Source organism: Sarcophilus harrisii, chromosome 6, assembly GCF_902635505.1.
Source record: "Sarcophilus harrisii chromosome 6, mSarHar1.11, whole genome shotgun sequence".
NCBI lineage: Eukaryota > Metazoa > Chordata > Mammalia > Dasyuromorphia > Dasyuridae > Sarcophilus > Sarcophilus harrisii.
The window spans coordinates 248,311,635-248,318,877 of record NC_045431.1 but is presented as its reverse complement, the minus strand read 5'-3'; positions in this window follow the sequence as shown (position 1 = coordinate 248,318,877).

Below are 7,243 nucleotides of genomic sequence, written 5' to 3'. Positions count from 1 at the left end.
CTAAAACTTCAAACCCCAAAGGAGAGGATCTACCAAAGTGGAGGAGGAGATCATCAAAAACTCATGCCTTTAGCTTCCTCCTCTAAATGGAGGACATTGAACCAGATAATCTTTAAGCTCAGTTCTAGATCCTAGAATCCTGTGGTTTTATTATCTATTTCATCAGGAAAGGAAATTAGCATTCTGATGAAGTATCGCATACACCAGAATTTTTACCAATACTCCTATTTGATATTTCATAACCTGGGAAGTAGATGTTATTTTATTTCCATTAGAGACACCTGGGGCAAAGTATGAGAGTTAAAGCTCAGTCCACTGTGTCATTCACCTGCTTTTATCAATGTCAAAAATACACTATCATAGGTCCTGCAAGTTTCAGCTAACTCGTTAGACAGCTAAATATCAGCCAATATTGGCTAGTAATCACCAACTGGCCCTGTGCTCTAGAATGATTTTTTCCTGAGTTATGTCACAAGAACAGAATTTCATTGACATCTGAGATTCACAAACCAAAGTTCAAGTCTTTACTTTGTATACATTGGGAAAGAATATGAGGATCTGATTCCTTCTGAGCTAGGGAAGCTTCAGTATTGCTTCTGCTTTAAAAACCAAATGGAAAGAAGTTCTAGACTTGAACCAAGAGGCAAATGAGTGAACTTGTTTCAATAGTTAGTGGTAGCTGTGATCTTGAGTAAATCAATTTAATCTCTTGAGTTTTAGTTTCGTTTATAACCTAACAATTAGCCTAGGCGTGTTAGGTACCGAGGGTACTGGTAAAGGGGCACAATTTCTATTACTCATTAAATTTACATTTACTGGGGAGACATAACATAAATTTCAAGCAAATATGACCTACATAGGGAAGGAGAGGGAATACACATTTACACAGTTCCTACTTATGCCTTAGGCTCTAGTAATGAGTTCTTCAAAGATCAATATCCTTTGGACTATGGCCTGGACTATGTTTTAGGAAAAAATGAAGGCTAGAAAATTTCAATCTGAGGGAAACTGGCGCGGAAGGATCTAGGCAAGAAGACGGCAGTTTATTTGAAGAAAGGCAAGAAAAGAGGAGAGAGTCTTCACCCAGATATAACAGATGGACTTCTAAAGCAGGATAACAAAAACATTATTGATTAGGGAATTCCTAGAGCAACCTGCAATGAGAGCCATTGCTGCTTTGGTTCTTCCTTCCTTCCTCCTTCCTTCCTTCCTTCCCTCCTTCCTTCCTTCCTTCCTTCCTCCTTCCTTCCTTCCTTCCTTTTCCTTCCTTCCTCCCTTCCTCCTTCCTTCCTCCCTCTTCCCTTCCTTCCTTCCCTTCCCTTCCTTCCCTTCCTCCTCCTCCTTCCTCCTTCCTTCCTTCCTTCCTTCCTTTCATCCTCCACCTACTCCTTTTACTATTACTATTACTACTACTACTATTAATGCTGCTTTCAGCTGTTGCCATTGTTGCTGCTATTACAACTGCTGCTACTGCTGCTACTTACCATTACCATCATTGCTGGTCCCACTAGTATCATCACTGTCACCACCATTACTACTACTGCTGGAGTTGATGCCAAAGCATTACTTCACCGCTGCCACTACTGCTACTAATGCCGCTGCTCTTATTTCTGCCTCCACTATTACCATTACTGCTGACATGTTCTCTATTATTGCTTCTATTGGCGCCATCAATTGGCTGCTATTATTACTACTACTGTTGCTATTGCTACTACTACTACTACTTGTTGAATCTCTTATGAAGTAAGGTTATTAGAGTTGATAGGACAAGCTTAATTATCTAATTTAGTAGTCTGTGGGAATGATTGATCTGATCTTAGAAGGAGAGTATTATGGGCCAAAGAAACATGTACTAAGTAGAACTGATAGAGCAGTAATGCCTTCTTGTGTTCACACCTTTAGAGAGCCTTATAAGCATTTCTATACCTGATGGAGTTCATACATTTGTAGATTTTCAGGGGGTCGTAGTAGAGATACCTGAATTGCTACCTTAATCCCTGCCTAGAAGGAGGAGTTTACTTTTGGGAGATCATATAAAGAGGTTCTTAGTTTTGGGGCTACTTCGGAACATTGTTAGCTGGAGAGTATACCTGGGGAGACTGAGAAACCAGGAGAACTCATGAGATATTAGCCCACAAACCCCTCTCTCAGAGGCAAGAGATTCGTTACAACTTTCACCTTGGTGCTGGCTGGAGGCCAAGAGCGTGAGGCAAGTGGACAGTCTGCAAGAGCCTGAACCAAGCAGAGAGATAGCCCCAAGAAAGCCACCCAGTGCCCTCCAAGGAAGGAGAAACAAATGATTTTATTTTATCACCCACGTATTTGAGTAATTATTACTTTAACCAAAAATGTGAAGCCTGCCTCCAGAAAAACCTCCCCAAGAAACCCGTCTTCAGAGAGAACTTTATATTTTGTGTAAGAAAATACCAACTACTATTATTACCACCACCACCACCACCACCACCATCACCACTCTTCCAATACTTTACATTCTACACTTACTTCCAACCTATGAGGCAAGGGCCTCTTTATGAGACAAACCTAGGATAAGGTTAATTTTAGAGAGGAAGAAATGAGACCGCTAAGAAACGTGCTAAAGGTCACAAATTACTAAGGGCTACCATCAGTTTTTTGGCCTGAGAGGTAGGGTATGTGCTATTATTATCCCCACTTCCAATGAAGAAACTGAGATAGTAGAAAGTGTTGCCCAGCATCATATCTAGTAAGTGCTTGAGAAGGGCTTTGACCTCAAGTTTCTAGCATTTTATCCACTTAGCCGCTTGGACTTGGCTGACTTTGACTCAAAGACGAGCCCTTAAACTTCCTCCTCAGATGCGCTTACTAGTTGTGTGAGCCTGATGAATAATAATTTAACCTGTTTGTTTCAGAACTACATCTGTACAACAATGGGACTATAAATAACACTAATCTTTATGCCACAGATTGTCTTTGAGGAGAAAATGGAAATCATGATATGTAAACCTCTTTGCAATCCTCAAAACTATGTATAAATTATATAGACAGTACCGAAGAACCTCGTAGAGAATCCAATCCATTTCTGAGATCTCTTCAATTAGGGCCAATCAACCATCTTATGACAAACGAATGTCTTATGGCTCAGTCTTCACCCATTTCTCCTTTCAGTCTTCCTCCGGGACCACTAGAAAAATCTGAATCCTTTATACCATGTAACTGCCTTCAAGTCCATGAAGACATAATTTCTGCCTTTTCACCTAAGATGAGTTTCAAAGTTCTCACTTGATATCCCTCACGGCGGACATCAGTCTTGGGTCTTCCTTCTATGTTTGTCCTCTGCATGGTCTCCTCTTGCTACTCCATTTTTCAATGTCCTTCCATATTGAACAGAATTTCCAAATGTCCTCACCAGAATAGAATGCAGAAGCATTTTAATCTCCTCTTGAAGCTCTGGCCATTCTTTTCTCCTTATATTCAGGATTGTGTCTGGCTCTTGGCCACACCCATTCATCATTCAGTTTCTTTTGTCTACTATTCTTTCCCATCTAGATCATTGTCACAGAAATATAACTCTCCCCATCCTGACTTTGTTAGGTGAATCCTTTTTTTCTCTAAAAAAACTCAAACTTAAAGGAGAGTATTTATCCAAAGTGGAGGAGAGGTCATCAAAACTTCATGCCTTAGCCTCCCTCTGTGAAATGTGTGGAGACATTGAACCAGATAATCTTGCTTTCTTCCGGTTCTAGATCCTAGAATCCTGTGGTTTTATAATCATTCATCAGGAAAGGAAATTACCATTTAGATGAAGTACTTTCCATAAGGCCACCAGAATTTTGGCCTATAACATTATCCTATTTGATATTTGGTAACCTGGGAAGTAGATGTTATTTTATCTCATTAGATAACTGGGGGCAAGAATAAATGAGTCTGCTTCAGTTTGACAAAGGTCTACCTGCTTTTACTTAGTGTTGAAAAATACACCATCATAGTCCTCCAGTTTTCCGTGTCAACTGTTAAAGACAGCATATCAATCGTTATTACTAATAATCACCAGCTCATTCTCAATCTGTTAGAAAGCTTTATTCCTGAGTTCTAATATAAACAAGAATAGAACTTCATTGATGAATATCTGGAAGAATTCAAGGTTGAAGGTGACGATTTTATACATTGGGAAAGAAATGAGGATCTGTCTCTCACTGGAGCTAGGAAAGCTTCAGTACCAAATGGTATCAAGCCAAATGGAACCAAATGTAAAAAGCTCTGGACTTGGAACTAAAAGACAAAGGAGTGAACTCTAGTTCTATAGTGTTCTTCAAAATGTAGTCTTCTTGTTTGGTTTTCTGAGGGTCCTGGAGTAGCCTTTAGTTTCAATTGATTAATCACCATGAACATCCCAGGTGTTAAAGTCCAAACTTTATTATTCCTCTCATAACGTACTTTCCTTGCCTGGGTTCCAGACTAGCTTTTTAGAGACCTTCCAGAGTCTTGGTTTGTGGAGAAGCTAAGTAGGACAGGCCTGCCTGTGGTGTGATGGATGAATGAATCTCATCTTTTGAGTCCCCCAGCCTGCCTGGCTGTTCTGAGACCTCTGGAGCCCTACTGAGTCTGTCTCTGGCCTCTGACTTCATTGAATTTGTTGCGGTAGCTTTATATGCTCATTTTGTGAGTATATAAAGCACTATATCACTAGAAACCATTATTTATTTTAAGGTTAAATCAATCATACTTGAACTTGAGAATTATTAATCACCATGCTGAACTAGGTAAGCATTGTCTCTATCAATTCCACTGAGTTAATATCTTTGTAAGAACTCCTTGTTTTAAGTACAAGAGTTCTGTTCTACAATATAGCTCCACAGTTAGTAGCTGTGTGATCTTGGAGTAAATCAATGACTTTCCAGCTCTTTTAGTCGTCCCATTTATAACCTAATAATGCTTCCAAGTGTTAGGCATCAAGGATATCAGTAAAAAGGGAGCATTTCTGCTCATTAAATTTCTTAAGCTTCCTGGGACATAATATTTCAAGCAAAGTATGACATATAGGGGAAGGAGAGAATACTACCTCTATAGGTTCCTACTATGTCAGGCTCTGTAATGACTTCTTTCAAGATAGATTAATATCTCCTAAATCCGATGATCCTGCACCATGTGTTTTAGGGAAAAAATGAAGGCCAGAAAATTTTGAATCTGAGGAAACTGCTGTGAAGGCCCATGGAAGACAGCAGCTTTATCGAAGAAAGAAGTACAGCAAAAGGGAGAGAGTTCTTTCCAGATATAGCAGATGGCTGGTGTGAAAGTATTGAGGCGAAAAGAAATAAAACAGCCAGGTGATCAGAACTTATGAGCAAACTGCAAAGAGTGGATACTACTTAATGCTGTTGGTGCTGTTCTTTTCTTTCTTCTTTCTTGTAAAGGTCAGAACCTGAAAAGGTACTGAATCAAGGATAGTAGGGTGCTGAAGTTAAGCACCCATTCAGTGTGTGAGATAATGGTTCCCCAAACATACCTTTTAATGCAACAGGTGATGTAATGGTTGCGGGAATGCCCAATGTGCTGTGGTGATGTAATGGTGTTGGAGCATTTAAGGGCTGAAGGACCTACAATGAGCTTCCAGCCATGCCTCCCAGCCACAGACACAGAGCAATCTCTCCTCAACAAAGCCACAGACACAAAGAAGACTCTTGACTCCATCTTTGACCATCAATTCCCTCATGAGTCTCCTGTCCCTTCTTACCCTCCACTAAGACCAGGACTCAGGATGATCCAGAAGTCCCAGAGCCAGCAGGACATCATACTCTTCCTCCTTCCTCCTTCCTTCCCTTCCCTCCCTTCCTTCCTTCCTTCCTTCCTTCCTTCCCTTCCCTCCTCCCCTCCCCTCCCTCCCTCCTTCTTCCTTCCTTCCTTCCTTCCTCCTTCCTTCCTTCCCTTCCTTCCTTGCTTCCTTTTTCTTGTTTTCTGCCTTCTTGTTCCTCATTCCCTACTCTCTTCCTCTCCTCCTCCCGTCCTCCTCCACCACCTCCTTCTTCTCATCTTCCTCCTTCCTCTTCCACCTCCTCCTCCTCCTCCTCCTCTCTCTTCCTCCTTCTTCTTCCACCCTCCTCTTCCTCCTTGTCCTCTTCTCCTCCTTGCTCTTCTACTACTATTTTTATTACTACTACTATGACCACCACCACCACCACTGCTACCAGTACTATTGGTGATACTATTATCGCTGCTGCTGCTACTACTACTACTACTACTACCACTACCAACCACCACCACTACTACTGCTGTTATTGTTGTTGCTACTACTACTATTGCTGCTGCTCTATTTTCTTTTTTTCCTTTTATGTACTTTCACTTAGCTCGCTGCTGTGCTACTTACTACTACTACTACTTCTAGTACTACTGCTGCTGCTGCTACTCCTACTACAATTAGTACTACAACTATTACCACTGCTGCTGCTGCTGCTACAGATGAAAAAATGAAATCATTTTTGTAAAGCTTTTTGCAATCCTCAAAACTGTGTTTAAATTATATAGACATTAGAGAAGAATCTCCTATGTAGTCCATTCCATTTCTGGAGATCTCCAGTTAGTCATTCAGCCACATTACAACCCACCTAAATGTCTGTGGCTATAGTCTTTACCCATTTTTTCCTCATTCTTTCTTCTGGGACCAATAGAAAAATTCTAATCCTCATTCCACGTAACTACCTTTCAAGTCCTTGAAGATAACATTTATGCCTTTCTTTTCTCTGTCAGTTTCAAGTTCCTTCAACTGATATCCCTATGACATGGTCTTTGGGTTCCTCCTATGCTTGTCCTCTTGCATGGTCTCTTCTGCGATGATTCCAATTTTCAATGTCCTTTCTGACATTGTACAGAATTCTCCAAATGTCTCCTCACCAGAGTAGAATGCAGAAGTACTCTTACTCCTTCAGTCTCAATATTATTTCTCTCTTAAGGTGGTCTAGGATTGAGTTCAGTTTTTTGGCCACAACATTCATCATCCAGTTTGTGGTTCACTATTCTTTCTATCTAGATCATTGTCACAGAAAATGTAACTCCTTTATCCTGATTCTGTGTCTGTTGAATTTTTTCTCTAAAAACTTTCTTGAAAAACTTAAAGGGGAGGTGTCCATCCAAGGTGGAGGAGAGATCATCAAAAACTTCATGCCTTAGTCTCCCCCTTTGTGAAATGGTGACAATGAACCAGATAATCTTTAAGGTTTCTTAGAAAAGAATCACTGGCCCCTAGAATATAGACTCTACTATGAAATGAAAA